The sequence below is a fragment of the Tursiops truncatus genome, chromosome 14, assembly GCF_011762595.2.
Source record: "Tursiops truncatus isolate mTurTru1 chromosome 14, mTurTru1.mat.Y, whole genome shotgun sequence".
In the NCBI taxonomy this organism is placed as follows: Eukaryota; Metazoa; Chordata; class Mammalia; order Artiodactyla; family Delphinidae; genus Tursiops; species Tursiops truncatus.
This window is the reverse complement of record NC_047047.1, coordinates 64,875,141-64,891,905: the sequence shown is the minus strand read 5'-3', so window position 1 is coordinate 64,891,905 and position 16,765 is coordinate 64,875,141. Positions and strand designations below refer to the sequence as shown.

At 44.6% G+C, this 16,765-nt stretch overlaps 1 protein-coding gene across 11 annotated transcripts in view; it reads left to right on the top strand.

Moving 5' to 3' along the window:
* The window catches only part of LCLAT1 (lysocardiolipin acyltransferase 1), a 257,617-nt gene that overhangs the window by 53,702 nt on the left and 187,150 nt on the right, over nucleotides 1–16,765 (top strand). The window contains exon 1 of one of the 11 annotated variants that reach the window (XM_033838786.2): nucleotides 11,250–11,434. The exons of 8 other annotated variants lie outside the window; for them this stretch is intronic. The gene's annotated coding sequence lies outside the window, so the exon portion shown is untranslated. Of the gene's footprint in view, nucleotides 1–11,249; nucleotides 11,435–11,491; nucleotides 11,637–16,765 lie in introns of those variants that run through there. 2 more of the 11 variants (XM_019942979.3, XM_019942980.3) reach the window with 2 other exon arrangements.

Genomic DNA, 16,765 nt, shown 5'->3' with positions numbered 1-16,765 from the left:
TGGCCATCCCAAACAGATTATGTGGACATCAGGGGCGATTCAAAGGAGGTCATAACTAGATGTTGAAAGAATTTGAATTGGGCCTCAAAGTTTATTACTATTTAGAAAAACAACAGAGAAGAGGTAACAGACATTTCTTTTTGGAAGATAGCATAAGTAATTTCTCAGAGAGTGACACTGGGCTGAAGGTTCACCTGCAGCACAGGATGTGACAGACCCTTGTTTGGATACTCAATTTCTATTCCAGCCTCCCCCTACAAAACCTAGAAAGTCAGATGCTTGCTTTCCCACATGCTTTATACAGGTGGCCATGTGACTAAGTCCTGGCCAATGGGACAATTGAGGACATTTGTTATGTAGTTTTGGGGAAGGATTTTTCTTCCTTGATTAAAAAAATAAAGCTTCACAAGGAGAACACCTTTTTCTCTGTTTACTGTTTCTTGCCTTTGGATATGACTGTGATGCCTGGAGTTATGGCAACCATATTGTGGCTATGAGGCAGCAAGCATGAAAACGTAATGTCAACATACTAAGGAAGGCAGAGCAGAAAGATGGAAAGAACTTGGGTCCTTGTTGTCATCCTTGAGTTACAGAACCAATTTTGAGATTGCCTACCTCTATACTTCAAGTTAAGTAATAATAAATGTCCTTGTGGCTTAAGCCATTGTATCAATAAATTGAGTTTGACGATACTTATAGCTGAAAACATTCTTTACTGATATAGAGGGTTTGTTTTAAATAGTAGTAGGAGAAAGATTTATGTCTATGTTGGATGAGTGGCTAGATTTGCTTCCTGGCATTTTACTGATGAGTGGCATTTGGCTTCCTGGCAATTTCACTAAGTGAAATTTTGGTCCATCAATTTATCAGTTAGGGTTTTGGCAAGAAGCAGAAGGAATGATTAGAGAGAGTTAAAGGGGTGGAATCAGTGGATGATGGAGCACCCTGGGGCTAGAGATAATAAATTAGGCCCTGCCCAGGGGAAAAGGAGTGTCCCAGGACTTAGTGAGAGCTGAGCTGTATGAGAGGAGCTGTGGCCTTAGGTGGAGTATGAAGCCACTGCCACCCTCTCATCCCACAGGGAGGCAGTCAAGGGAACAACACCTTGGTCTCTTTCTCAGTCCACCCTGCAGACTCCTTCCAGTGCCGTCCCCTTGGCCGAACGCTGCCGGAGACAAAGGGTCAGGGAGCCAGGAGATGCAAGTTGGACAAATCAGCATAAAATGTGTGTGTGTATGTGGGAGTGGGGGGGACAGTTAGAAGAGCAAAAAGAATAGTCAGAATTCAGTTCCACCACTGGTTTGTGTTAATGTAAAACTGTCACTTCTAAGCTACTCATTCTAGCAAGACTCCTAAACTACCAAGGACCCGGCTGCCTTCTCAGGAAATCAAAACCTTTGATTTCAAATACCTTTGAAGTCCAGAATGTCACTGGGTAACAAACAGTATGCTAAGTCTCACCCATAGGGAAACTGTGGGCTCGAAGAAACAAGCAGCTCTAGGCGTCCAGTTAAGCATCTGTGGCCTCTGCCAGCTCTGGGCTGCCTGTTCCTTCCCCTCATTACCACAGAAGGACATCATCCCAGTGTTACTGGCAGCAGCTCACTTGGCTCTTTTCTGGGGTCTGTTATTGAGTCCATGTTTCACCTTATTACTGTCACATTTTGAAGAGGAGGAAGCCATTACACAGGCATAGAGAGTACCCCAATGATAATAAAAGTGCAATAAGAATAAGGACTTGGGGCTCCCTGATTGTCACAGTGCCTTCCTGAGCACTGCAGAGAGTGCCCTATTAAATGTGATTGTTAAATTGATGGCTCACGAGGTTACGAAATCCATCAGCTGTGATACTCTGTTGCAGAGGTCAGGGAGGATTCAGAAACTTGTGGGGAAATTACCTTTCTGGGCAGCAGAGTAGGTTAATCCTATCTCTTAGGCTCATAGGCACATCAAAGGGGTTTTTCATTTTTTTTCCCCCAAATTAAAATGGTAACACGTACATCTGGCTAAAATCAGTCAGTACTAAAGGGAATATGTTGATGTGTCAGTTTAGTGGTGTCCAGTTTCTCTTCCCAGAGGCAACTACAGCAGTGGTTTCTTACAGAGACTTCCCAGATATTCTAGACATGTACAATCATATATGTATTCTTTTTTTTTTGCCGCACCGCATGGTATGTGAGCTCTTAGTTCCCCACACAGGGATCGAACCCATGCCACCTGCCGTGGAAGTGCTGAATCTTAACCACTGGACCGTCAGGGAAGTCCCGAAGAAACTAACATTTACTTAGTATTTATGTTGTGTCTACAGTGGATGCCACCGGTGCCCCACTCAGATGGGGCACTCGTCTCCCTGCTGCTGTGAGCACTGGCAGCTAACGGCTCACAGCTTCCCTCTGGCTCCAGGGATTCCCCTCAGCCAAATAGGAGCTGCCTTGCTCAGCTGGTTATGCACCTCCACCCTTAGGCAGCCTGCAGCCAATAACTGACTGATATAGGAAAATAAGAGCCCGGACCCCCGTCTCGAGGTTGAATAACGCTGTGGTATAATGCATGCTCCAGAGCTTCTGTGAGATCAGGCTGAAGCTATTCTCCCGCTGAGACCAGATTCTTACTTAATTTTTCTCTTGTGCCCTGTACCCTGCTTTTATTACTCCTCTTCTCTTGAGAGCACTTCTTCAAAGAATGATCTATACAAGGGTCCTTGCTTTAGGTGCTGCTTCTAGGAAGCCTCCCTAAGGGAGTTGGTTCTAGGAAAAAGACTCCAAACATGGGATTCTGAAAATAAATCATTTGATGGGAGGATGTCATGAGGATCCACCTGTCACTAGTTACAGGTGGAATATGGATTGTTCCTGATATGCTGTGGTGTGGCAGATTACTTCCGGTGAACCAGGAAAGGATGCAGGTGAAAGAAGATGCTCTAGCTGATGCAGCGTCTCTGGGGTTTGAGAGGTATGGAGCAAATTAGTATCTATAAGGATTGTGGAATTGGGTGACTATTGCTAAGCAAGCAATGTGTGAGAGTCTGAAGGGTTCTTATAGAAGCATCTAAAAAGATTCTCATCATCTGCAGCCAGAGGACACAGAGCTGAAGATCAGACTTAGGGCTTAGCTGTAAGAGTGGCAGACCTTCAGAGAAGGCTGCTTTCTCTGCCTAGGTAAATCTCCAGTGTCAAGGTCAGGGCCTTGATAGGAAAGAAGCAGAACCCTGAGAAGACAAGAGATAACAAGTGCTGGCCAGGTTGTGAAGGAAAGGGAGCCCTGGTGCACTGTTGGTGGGAATGTAAACTGGTGCAGCCACTATGGAAAACAGTATGGATATTCCTCAAAAGATTAAAAATAGAACTACCATATGATCCAGCAATCCCACTTCTGGTTATATATCCAAAGGAAATGAAACCGTTATCTCAAAGATATATCTGTATCCCCATGTTCATTGCAGCATTATTTACAATAGCCAAGATATGGAAACAACCTAAGTGTCCACTAACAGTTGAATGGATAAAGAAACTGTCATATATATATATATATATATATATATATATATATAAAATGGCTGGAATATTATCCAGCCATAAAAAGAAGGAATCCTACCACTTGCAACAACACAGATGACGGCATAATGCTATGTAAAATAAGCAAGACAGAGAAAGACAAATATTGTATGATCTCACTTATAGTGAAATCTAAAATAATCCAACTCATAAAAACGGAGAGTAGATTGGTGGTTGCCAGAGGTTGGGGGAGGGGTGGAGTGGGGAAAACAGGTGAAGGTGGTTGAGAGGGTACAAACTTCCAGTTATAAGATAAATAAGCTCTGGGGATCTAATACACAGCCTGGTGACTATAGTTAACAGTACTGTACTGTATACTTGAAAGTTGCTAAGAGAGTAGATTTTTAAAAATTCTTACCACACACACACAAAGATAACTATGTGTGGTGATAGATGGGCCAACTAACTTTGTGGTCATCATTTTGCAATATATATGTATATCAAATCATCACATTGCACACCTTAAACTTACACAATGTTATATGTCAATTATATCTCAATAAAGCTGGAAAAAAAAAACCCTTGAGACTTGGGGTTGGGATATCTGAGTAGATGCACTTGAGAATCTTGAACCCTCAATTCCCAGAACCATCTGGGCCTGCAGAAGTGGGTCTCTCTGCCTTGTTGGAAGAAAGAGGCAACCCTTACTTAAAATGGCTCAAGTCTCACCTTGACCTGACCGGGGAAGGTCGGGGGCTATAAAAGAGAGAAAGGATTATATGCCACAGGGCCTGCAGGTGCTGGCTCACAGCAGGGAGATTCTGCCTACGTGTGGAACCTCAGGTACTGGATTAAGGAGACAGAGAATATAAAGCTTGTTTAGGGGAATTTGCCAATAAGAGGCACATTCCCATCACATAGTGTTCAATAACATGGCAAGAGCTCTGGGACCCAGTTCTAATATACTGCTGGCATGGTTCTTGGAAGTTGGGAAAAAACAATGATCACATTAAATAAAGCAGAGATGCCTTGGGACTTCCCTGCCGGTCCAATGGTTAAGACTCCATGCTTCCACTGCAGGGAGCTCAGGTTTGATCCCTGGTAGGGGAAGTAAGATCCTGCATACCGCACAGTGTGGCTAAAAAAAAAAAAAAAAAAAAAGCAGAGATGTCAGAACCGTCATGACAGAATGTGGATGTAGGAATCAAAAAGCTCCAAGAAGCAAGCATGCTAAAATGCATCAACCAAACAAGACTAGAAACCTTTCAGCTGACTGTTTTTCAGGAGGGCTGGGATGACTATCAAGAATGATAGCAAATGTCTGGAAGGGGCACCAGCATCATTGAGCAGCTCAGTGGAGTTTGTCCTCTGCAGACCAGGGCTCATGCTGTCACAGAACAGGTTCTTCTAGCAGCAGTGGGGATGACAGGATTCTAGAATAGCAGAGACAAATATGAGAAGCAATGGTGAACTTATTACCATAATGGATAGTAAGGTTGAAGTGGCAGCCAGGGGGACTGACCTGACCTATGGCAATGTCTAGTAGAACATGTATTTCTAGGGACAAGATAGATGGGCAGCCAGAAAGGGTACTGCTTAATACATAATAAGAAGAGATTAATAGTAGAAGACTGGGGTCAACATCACTCCAGTAGAAAGTCATAATAACTTGCCTGATTTAAAGACCAGAGCCTGTTCTCAAACCTAGAATGCATGGACCAAAGGAGAGACTGGGTGTCTATAAGGGAGAACCTGGAACGTCAGGGCAAGTGTATACAGATTTTTTTCAGTCCTTCTCCAAACTGATTTATGGTTGTTTCCTTGGATAACCACTGGGAAAAGAGGGATAATCCGATATTTGAGGGATGTTGGATACAGGGTCTAAGTTGATGGGGATACCCAGGGGTCCAAAGCACCATCAGGCACTCCTGTTAGAGGAGGGGCATATTGGAGTCAGATAATAAATGGAGTCTTCTGGTCTGTCTCTGAGTGGGTCCACTGGCTCTTCTTACCAACCTGGTGGTTGTTTCCTTGATTCCCAAATGTATGATCGGAATGGATGTACTTAGCAGTTGACAGAATCCTCACCTTGCTCCTTGGTCTGTAGAGGAAGAGCTATTGTAGTAGGAAAAGCCAAGTAAAGCCCCTGGAACTGCATCTCCCCTGCCCCAATGAAGATAGTAAACCAAAACAGTATCACATCCAGAGGAAGATAACATTCACATAGGACAGAAAACATTCTACTTTTACAGTCTTGCTCCAAAGCTATGTTTACTTTCCTGTTTTCTGTCATAATATATTCCAAAGGGACCCGGACCATCTGGCCATTCCACAGAACGTCACATTAGTCTATCACGGTGAAATATCATGTTACTTGGCCCCGATGAGCAATAAATGCAAGTAATCTGGATGTCTTGATGAGACACATGCTTTCCAGAGGATGAATAAATCCCATAAAAATTCAGAAGCCTGCTACGTTGACGAAAATTTTAAATGCCAGTTATTACTTTTAACATTTTGAGATAATTTTAGATTGATAGGAGAGACGCAAGAAGAAAACTGAGATTTTCTGCAGGTACTTTACCCAGCTTGCCCTTACGTTAACATCTTATATAAGCACAGAACATACATCAAAACTAAGAAAATAACCTTGATACAATACTATTATATAAAGCACAGAACTTATGTGGATAGTGAAGTAGACCAATGGTCTAAGGCCTGCAAGGACATTTCCTCCCAAGTAAAGGACAACTTACAGTACCTTGTACCTTCTGCCACTAAGAAAGAATGCTTGGTAGATCTCTTCAGGTTGAGGTGGAAGGTGGCTAGTTTTAAGTAGGGCTCAGATCCATAAAGGACTCAGTAGCGGGTCCAGCCTCAGAGCAAGCAGTCCTGCCATTTGGGCTCTATCACCTGATACATCTCATGATACTAGAAGTATCTGTGGTAGAGAAAAGGCCAAGTGGAGTCTCTGGCAAGACCCAAAAGAAGAGTCACAGTGCGGCCCAATATGGTTCTGGAGAATGGCCGTGCCAACTGTGGGAGAGAAACATACACATTTGAAAAGCATCTCTGGGGAATTCCTTGGCAGTCCAGTGGTTAGGACTCGGTGCTTTCACTGCAATGGTCCAGGTTCAATCCATGATCTGTGCACTGAGATCCTGCAAGCCATGCAGTGTGGCCAAAAAAAAGCAACTCCTGGCATGCTACTGAGCCCTAATAGAAGCTGAACATCTCATGGGGCATCAAGTGACCATGCAACCCAAGCTGCCCATCATGAATCGGATGATAGCAGGCCCAACCACCTCATAAGTGTGGGCAGGCCTAGCAACAATCTTTTCAAATGGAAGTGGTGCACTGGGAATGAGTTTGAGCAGGTTCAGAGGACACACATAAGCTGCATGAACGGATGGCCCAGATCCCGTTTCTCCTACCACTGTTGTACCCACACCTCTTCCTTAATCCATGGGGAGTTCTCTTAACCAGAGGATGGAGGCGGAAAAGCCTGAGCTTCATTGAAGATTGATAGGTTTGGTCTGTGGATACAAGAGGAAAATGGATTACTGCTTCACTGCAGACCTCCTGAAGGTGAGCGTTAATTATCCCAATGGGCAGGGTTTAGGCCTGTGTTACTGGTCATCTATTTTGTGTGGGAGAGAATTGGCTCAAGAGAAGGATATACATGGACACCTGGCAGCGGCAAATGGCTTAGATGGCTCGTCAGTGGGTCTGGAAGGAGCAAGCTTGGAAGACTGGAGACAGGAAAACCTGGGGTAGAGACCTAAGGCAGTGAACATAAATTGTGAGAATCTTTGTATCATATGCTAATGATCCCTAAAGAACATTCAACACAGCTTGGCAGAAGAGTTAGGATTAAGGGCAACAAAATACTAAAATCCTTGTAGTATTTTTTTTTAATTTTTATTTATTTATTTATGGCTGTGTGGGTCTTCGTTTCTGTGCAAGGGCTTTCTCTAGTTGTGGCAAGTGGGGGCCACTCTTCATCGTGGTGCGCGGGCCTCTTACTGCCACGGCCTCTCTTGTTGGGGAGCACAGGCTCCAGACGCGCAGGCTCGGTAATTGTGGCTCACGGGCCCAGTTGTTCCGCGGCATGTGGGATCTTCCCAGACCAGGGCTCGAACCCGTGTCCCCTGCATTGGCAGGCAGATTCTCAACCACTGCGCCACCCCTTGTAGTATTTTGTTGAGTGGAGGTGTAACCGAAAGTGGGGTCCAGCTGCTCACCGCTCAAAAGCCAATAAAGAGGCAAGGTTGGTGGAAAGGAAAGTTTGCTTTATTTTGGACACCAGCAACAGCAGGGGGTGGGGCAGACACCTGTCCGAAGGCCAACTCCCCCCGCCTCCCCCTCCCAACAATCAGGGGGTAAGAGCTTTTATAGACAGAGGCAGGGGGCCACATGCAGAAACAGCACAGTCAGCTCTGACAGTCATCTTGAAATTGGTCATCAGTGGTCTGACCAGAGTCATCTTGATTGTTTTAAGTACAATTAATCTTTAGTTCCAGGGTCGGTTTGCTCCCACTTCCTTGAGGCCAATTCTCAGAATTGTGGCAGCTTATGTCATGACTACAGTCTGGTCATCATGCACTTAACTTCTTCCATCTGGTGGGGCTTTCAGTATCCGACAGCTCACAGGTTATGGCTCAGAATATTATCTCTAGCCCTTGAGAAGGAACTAAGGGTCCTTGACTTTGCTTAATGACTAAATTTTTATTATTTGGTCTCCTTTGACTGTTTTCCTTTGTTTCTGCATTTTCCCACTTTTCTGATTAAACTTATTCTTTGGCTAAAATTTTTCTACAGAAAAGAGGCAGGTGGAGTACATGGGCGGGGAAGGACCATAGGGTCCTGCTCTGTTTCACAGGGGGATAGGAGGGTCTTTGGGTATTTATAACAATCCTCTCTGAACCTGTGTTTATGCTAGTGAGTTGATTCTGGGAGCATGGAGGCTGGATGTCAGAGAAACCAACCCTGAGATTAGAGGGTTGGAACTTTCAACTCCACCCTTCAACCTCCAGGGAAGGGGTTGAGTTAATCATTAGTGGTCAGTGATTTAATCAATCATGCCTAGGTAACGAAGTCTCCATAAAAAACACTGACAACTGGGTTCTGAGAGTTTCCTGGTTGGTGTAATCAGCAAGGTGCTGGGAGGGTGACACACCCAGAGGGAGAATGAAAGCTCTGAGTACCCTCTCCACAACCCATACCTTGCCCTACGTATCTCTTCCATTTGACTGTTCCTAAGTTGTATCCTTTATAATAAACCTGTAAATGTAAGTAAAGCGTTCTCCTGAGTTCTGTGATCTGTTCTAGCAAATTGGACCCTGAGCAGGGCATTGTGGGATGCCCCGATTTACAGCCAGGTTGTCAGAAGTACCCAAGGCCCAGACTTCCTTTTTTTTCTTTTTTGGCCACACCGCGCAGCATGTGGGATCTTGCTTCCCTGACCAGGGATCGAACCTGCACACCCTGCAGTGGAAGTGTGGAGTCTTAACCACTGGACCACCAGGGATGTCCTGAGACCCAGACTTTCTATTGGTGTCTGAAGTGCAGAGCAGTTTTGTGGAACTAAGCCCTTAACCTGTGAGGTCTGCATTAATTCCAAGCAGTTAGTGTCAAAACTGAATTACATTGCAGGACACCTAGTTGGTGTCCACAGAGAACTGGAGAACTGCTTGGTGTGGAGAAGCCACACGTGGTGGGTGTCAGAAGCAGTTTGGGTAAAAAAGAGCTAATACCTTCAGACTCCATAGTTTTGACCCTATCCTTCAGGTTCTACCACTCCACCCTCCAAAAAAGCCTAAGGCTAAGAAAGTGAAATAGAGAAGAAACCAGGATGATTCATCAAGTCAGTTAAACTTTATTCAGCGTCTGCTGTATTCAAATGTGTGGTGTTCTCTTTCTCAGTTGGCACTGTTCGTTTTAGGAGTTGCGGAGATGCAAAGATAAACTATTATAATTTCTTATAAAGAAGAGATTATAATCTCTTCTTTCAAAACCCATCTCCAATGCCTTCAGGGTTTTCCCGCTGGCCTCTGACATCAAGAAAGTTAAAAACTTGTAGGGGTGGGGGGAAGAAAAGAATTTAGAGAACTTTTATATTAGTGATCTTATTTTACAGATAAAAAAGGAGGCCTAAGGTCACAGGGGTAATTGACAGAGTTGGCTTTTGTATTGGTGTTTCCCTCTGTTGTTTATTTTCTAACACAATTTCAGCATATCTTAAAATATTTCAATATTTCTGAATAAAATTGGAGAGTCTGTGAAGCTGATTTAGAAAAAGAACAAGGGAACTTTTGATTCACAGAGAGCTCTGGAGTATATATATATATATATATATATTTATTTATTATTATTATTTTTTTTGTCCGCGACGCATGTCTTTCGGGACCTTCGTTCCCTGACCGGGGATTGAACCCAGACCCAGGCAGTGAGAGTGCCAAGTCCTAAACTCTGGACCGCCAGGAAATGCCTATGGAATATAATTTAGCTATACTGAAGCTATGCATCCCAAACCTAGATGTTCATTATCGTTACACTACAAATATATGAGGACAGGAATCTTGTACTCTGAAAAAAAATTCATCCCCTTCTGTACCTTGTTGAATAAATGAACAAAACACATAAACATACGTATAGTGGCTAAGTGTGCGATGGGTGGCTATGTTTATTCTTTTTAGGATTTTAATTCAGTGAATCTTTGTTGAAGACTCGCAGGAGGAAGGCATGGTGTAGGAAATGAAAAAAGGTTTAATCACAGTACCCACCATTATGGAGCTTTAGAGTTTAGTAGGTTAGGGGACAGATGTCCCACAGTAGAAAGTGCTGAACGCCTTTTATGAGGGTTATCATGAAAGTACTGCGGATGCTCAGAGGAGGGAAAGTTTCCCTAGGACTGGGGAAGCTGCATGCTAGGGAGAGCTTGGTGCTGCGCGTCAGGAACCTAAGCTCTAGAACGGGTTCTACTACTGATTTGCCCCTGTAGGTTAGGCTTTGTGGACAAAGAATATCACCAGCCATTTCAATAAACAAAGGATGTTGTGGCCATCAAGCCATCAGCCAACACAGTTGCCGCCCCTCCCCCGCACTGTGCACCCTGAGGGAGTTCAGGATGGAAAAAAAACAGGATACTGGCCCTAGACAGTTAAGGTGCATTTCAAAGGAATGATTTTGATGAGCCCAGACTCTGGCGTCTTTCCATAGGTAGAAAAGTGCTAACTTCATTAACTTGAGATGTCTGGTTTTTAATGAACAGTAACCTTTTAAAGTTCCGACTACCTGGTTTTTGTTGCAAAAGCTCCTAAATATCCTGGCTCCTTCCTTACCTCTTCAGCACAGTCCCTCAGAGCGATCTGAGAGGCTGCCTTTTAGGTTTAAGTCCTCAGTATGTTCGTCCAGTAAAACATAATTCTTAATTTTTAGGTTGTGCCTTTCTTGTCAGTCCACAGTTTGTAAATTAAACGCCCCAGATTTCTATTGTCACTTTGAAACTCCAGGGGTTAGAGGGACCATTAGGTTCCCTGGGACAATGCCCTCCGGCATTCCCTATTTCTTATTGCTACTCGCCCCTACGGCCCCTCGCTCTGTGGGTCCCTCCTCTCCTGGAGGCGGGCCGGAAATGAGCGTGGTCACTTTAAGGGAGCCCTCAGTGTCGCGCGCCCGGGGAGCCCCAGGCGGGGGAAGCAGGGGCGGGGCTCCGGGGACCTGGGCTTCTCACGCAGCCGGGGACGCCGCTGCCTCAAGGCGCTCGCAGCCAATCAGGATGGAGCCTGCCGGGACGCATTACAAGGGCGACTGGCCGAAGCCTCCCGCTTCGGGATGAATTAGCGGCGGGTTCTGCACGGAGGTTGTGACCCCCAGGGATTCTCCAGTTCGCCCACGCGCTCCCCACGGTGTCGCACGTGGTCGTCTGCTAGTCACAGGTGAGAAGCTGGAACCGTCAGGTGGGGTTTACGGCACGGGGAAAATGGCGGCGGCGGCCGGGGAATCCTGGGTCGGCGGAGGGGGAGCAGCCCCATGGGCTTTTCCACCCGAGCCGCGGGCCTCCCTGGGCTGCGGCCCCCTGTAACGGTTACTTGACGGGGAATTGGGGTCACCACGCGGGTGGCGGCGCCGTCGGCTCAGGTGAGAGGAGGCGCGAGGAAGCGACTCCCGGAGGCTAGCGGAGGCGTTGGGGGCCGCGGGGCGGCTGGGCCGGGTCGACGTGGCCGCGGGAGGAGGAGGGCCAGGTATCTGATAGGTGTTTACAGAAGAGCACCAAGACCTTCCTGCTCCAGACTGGGGAGGGTCCGGGAGCTGCACCGCTGCTCCCAGGCTCTGCCGCTGTTAAATCAGATGTGCCAAAGGTCCCAAGTGGCCGCCACGTGCGAGGCTTGGACATGAGCTGTGGAGGGAAAGGGCTGGATCTGGCTTATTTGTGTATGCTCCGGGCGCCTGCCTGTAGGTGCCAGAGTGGCAGTGCCACAAAAGGAAAGGTAGGCCCTTGCCAGGGGCTGATGTCAAGTCTGATCGTCAAGGTGAATCTGAGCTCCTAGTTGTCCATTTGAAGAGAAGAAATAAAAAGTTCGGGAGCTTAGCTGTTGGGAGAGACGTTTTGCTTCTTGGTATTTCCTTGGTTCCGGTGGGTTCCCCGGCAGCATTGCCTCTGCCTTCGAAGTTCATTAACTCTATTCCATGTGCACTTGGCTGCATGTTAAGACTGCGGATTGACTTTCAGCTGAAGCCCAGGAATGTAATGAAGATAAGTATAGGTGAAGGCGTTAACAGTAATGCAATTTTGTCCATTCATGTAGGTCCCTTATTTGAGCAAAGACCTGTCATGAAGTATAACTAGTTGGGTTAATTTTGTGGAGTGCCTTGTTCTGTTACTGAGAAAGCACAGTGGCACTGCTTGTTTGTTATCAGTAGTTGTCTTTGGACTGCCTGCTATGCATCAGGCACTGTGAAAATGAGGCTTCTCTTACCTATTAATTTGAGCAAATGGTGGTCCGTTTCTTCCCACCAGGTGCTTAGTCTGGCTGTTGCTAATAACCAAGGGTAAACAGTGGGGAAAACCCAAAAGAATCTTTCTTCCACACTGCATCTGTGGAGAGTCAGTTTAGTCTGGGGCTGGGGTTAGGTGTAGTTTCTGGTTCTTACTCTGCCACTTAAAATATTAGGGAAATCATGACCTCTCTATCAGTACTTTGTCTCGGAAATGGACAAAGTGATTCTCCAAGCAATCTCACTGTGCTGTTTTGAAGAAAAAAAAAAGTGTATGTAAAAGGGCTTAAAAAAGTTAAAAGCACTGTGTTGACAGTTGACATTTATTACTATGCATTTGCTCCTCAGGCACTGTTCCAAGAGCCTTTAAGGGCTCACTCACCCAGCAACATTGTGTATCATCTTTGTTTTACACGAGGAAGCTGAGGCACATTGAACTTTTAAGTAATTTTCCCCAAATTGCAAGACTAGCATTATGATGCCAGACTGTGTTCTTAACCACCGCGCATACCATCTTCCTGTATCATGCGGATGTGTTATGTGTCAAGGTGATATATATGAACAGACTTTCAATGAAGTAATTTTGTTTGTGGTCTTTTAGTTGTATAAATAATAACTGTGATTCATTCCCTTGGCATCCAGTAGTGATTTATATGGTGATGACTCCAGTTACTTTGGTTAAGTGGTATATTCATCCCACCTTTGGTGCCCATTATTATTATTTTTTTTGTTATTTTTGTTTGTTTTTTTGCGGCCTCTCACTGTTGTGGCCTCTCCCGCTGCAGAGCACAGGCTCCGGACGCGCAGGCTCAGCGGCCGTGGCTCACGGGCCCAGCTGCTCCGCGGCATGTGGGATCTTCCCGGACCGGGGAACGAACCCGTGTCCCCTGCATCGGCAGGCGGACTCTCAACCACTGCGCCGCCAGGGAAGCCCGATGCCCGTTACTTTTAAAAGTATTTTTTAAAATTAATTTATTTAATTTATTTTTGGCTGCGTTGGGTCTGTTGCTGCACGCGGGCTTTCTCTAGTTGCGGTGAGCTGGGGCTACTCTTCGTTGCGGTGTGCGGGCTTCTCATTGTGGTGGCTTCTCTTGTTGTGGGGCACGGGCTCTAGGCGCACGGGCTTCAGTAGTTGTGGCATGTGGGCTCTAGAGTGCAGGCTCAGTAGTTGTGGCTCACGGGCTTAGTTGCTCCGCGGCATGTGGGATCTTCCCGGACCAGGGATTGAACCCGTGTCCCCTGCATTGGCAGGTGGATTCTTAACCACTGTGCCACCAGGGAAGTCCCTAAAAGTATTTTAAAGCAAAGAGTCGTTACTAATTTCTAACAGGAAGCACAAATCTATGATTGAGGAAGGTTTTAGTTTTTTATTAAACTCTTTAAAAGAATACTTTGCTGGGTGACTTTTAAAAGACAACTTGTGTTAGGTTCATTGCTTTGACATATTTGTACTAATTTTTCTAGTGTCTATTTATAGAAAGAAGGTGACATGAATAAAAGTGGCTGGGACATTCATTCTTTCATTGAACCTTCATGGAATTGCCCTGCCAAGTCCTTGGGATGTAAAGATTAATTCCTAATCCTGAGTGAGAAAAACAAATAAGTGATTCACTAATACAGGTGATAAGGACTCAAGTATAGTTGTGGTGGGTACAGAGAGCTGCAGGAACACATACTAGGGCACAGTTGCTTCTGCTGGGGTCGTCCTGTGCAAAAAGGGAAGGAGCTGATTGCAGGATACAGGGAGAAGGGACTTCTAGCCAAAGGAGGAAGCAGTGCAAAATTAGGATGAGAGAGAGGGCATGGGTGCCCAGGTGTCAGGCCAAAATTTTGCAGGAGTTGCTAAGAAAGAAGCCAGGAAAGGTTAGGGCCAGATTGTGAATTCTTAACTAAGAGAGTGACTTTATCCTGTGGGCAGTGGGACCTATAGAAGGATCTTAATCAGATGAGTAACATGATCAACTTTATGCTCTGGAGAGGGGACTTTGGTGGTGACAGGGTCAAAGACAAAATGTAAGGAAGAGACCAGTCAAGGGCAGTTCCCATACTCCAGACCAGAGATGGTGAGGGAGTGAAGCAGGGCATTAACTGTGACAGCAAAGTTCAGAGGCCACCACACATTTGGAAGGCAGAATGGAAGATTGGCTGGGTGTGAAGAATAACTGGATGGGGGAGGGGAGCACCTGCTGAGCTAGTAAAGAGAAGACTAAGCTGTTACATTTGTTCATTTTGGTTTTTTGGTAACTGTGGTTGGAGAAAGGAGATTCTGTTAATTAATTTAGGAAAGAGGACGGAGCAAGGAGTTCTTTGTTGCTGGTTTTCTGGAGAATTGTAAACCCTCTGAGGTTGTTGGGTCAAATAAGGTGTAATAGAACCTGGCTTAACAGAAGCCTCTAGGCTTTTGATTTCTGAGACTACAGAACACTTAATTGTATCATCAAAGTCAGTAGGGTCTAGTATAAAGTGGCCCATTGGAGGAAAGCCCCTCAAAGGGAGTGGGAAGAATCATCTAAGGTATGTTTGGGGTAAAATGTTAGAATAACAGGTGTTAGAGGGTTTTCCTCACTTTTTTAACAGTATGCTTTTAATGTATTTTTACAGAAGTCATTATAATATGGAAGTAGTCACAGATGAATCCTCTAGTTGTAAAACTGATTTCCTCTCAGACGTTCATAACACTAAAGTTGTCTATCACCAACAACATAACATGAATGCATTTCAAATCGACTGCAAGGTGAAATTGTAAACCTTACAAAGATGCAGGAATTCATGAATTCAGAGCAAGATCAGAACCATTCAAACCATAAGCACAAATCAAAGAACTACTGAGTAGAGTAGGCACAGATTTCTTTAAAAAGACTTAAAGCAATGATTGTAACAATGATTGATAAATTTGACTTCGTTAAAATTGAGAATTTCTCTCCACCTAAAGACACCATGAAGAGAATGAAGGGCAAAATACAGACTGGAAGAAGAAATTCTCAATTCATCTCTCTGACCAAGGACTCACATCCAGAGTGTATGTGTATTGTGTAAAATTAATAAGAAAAAGACAATTTAATTTAAAAATGCACAAAAGTTTTGAATAGGCACTTTCTGAAAGAGGATCTCTGTATGGCCATTTCCTGTATAGAAAGGTGTTCAATGTTATTAGTCAATGGAGAGTCACAGGCTTTCGAGCGCAGGCTCAGTAGTTGTGGCACACGGGCTTAGTTGCTCCACGGCATGTGGGATCTTCCCAGGCCAGGGATCGAACCCATGTCCCCTGCATTGGCATGGCAGGCGGATTCTTAACCACTGTGCCACCAGGGAAGCCCTGTGGTAAGTTTTGAAAACAGGAAGTATGAGTCCTCCTACTTTGTTCTTTTTCAAAATTGGGTTGTCTATTCTGGATCCCTTGTAAGTCTTCATGAATTTTAGAATCAGCTTGTAAGTTTCAAGAAAGAAGTCAGCTGTGGATCTGGTAGTCAGTGATTTTTAATACTATATTCATTGAGTTGTACAACCATTACCACAATTAATTTTAGAACATTTTTATCACCTCAAAAAGAAACCCTGTATCCATTAACAGTGACACCTCATGTCCCCTCATCCTCCCACCTTTGACTTAGGCAAGTACTAATCTACTTTCTGCCTGTTCTGGACATTTCCTTTAAGTAGAATCATATAATATGTGGTCTTTTGTGACTGGCTTCTTTCACTTAGCATAATGTTTTAAGTGTTCATCCCTGTTGTAGCATGTAACAGCACTTAATTCCTTTTTATGGCCGAATAATACTCCATTGTGTGGATATGCCACATTTTATTTATCTACTCATCAGTTGATGGACATTCATGTACAAGTTTTTTGTGCAGATGTATGTTGTAATTTTTTTTTTTTTTTTGGTATATAACTAGGAGTTGAATTTCTGGGTAATACGGTATAATTTTTTGAGGAACCATCAGACTTTTCCAGGCTGTACCATTTTACAATCTCATCGCAGCATATGGGGGTTCCCATATTCCTCCATCTTCCCCCAACACTTGTTATTATCTCTTTGATTATAGCCATTCTAGAGAAGTTATAATAAAACATTCTCCTGAGTGTGAGTTGATATTGTGGTTTTGATTTGCATTTCCCTGATGGCAGATGATGTCAAGCATCTTTTCATGTGGTTATCAGGCATTAGTATATTTTCTTTGGAGAAATGTCTATTCAGATCCATTGTCCATTTTTTAATGGGTTATTTGCCTTTTTACTACTGAGTTTTAGAAGTTCTGTATATATTCTT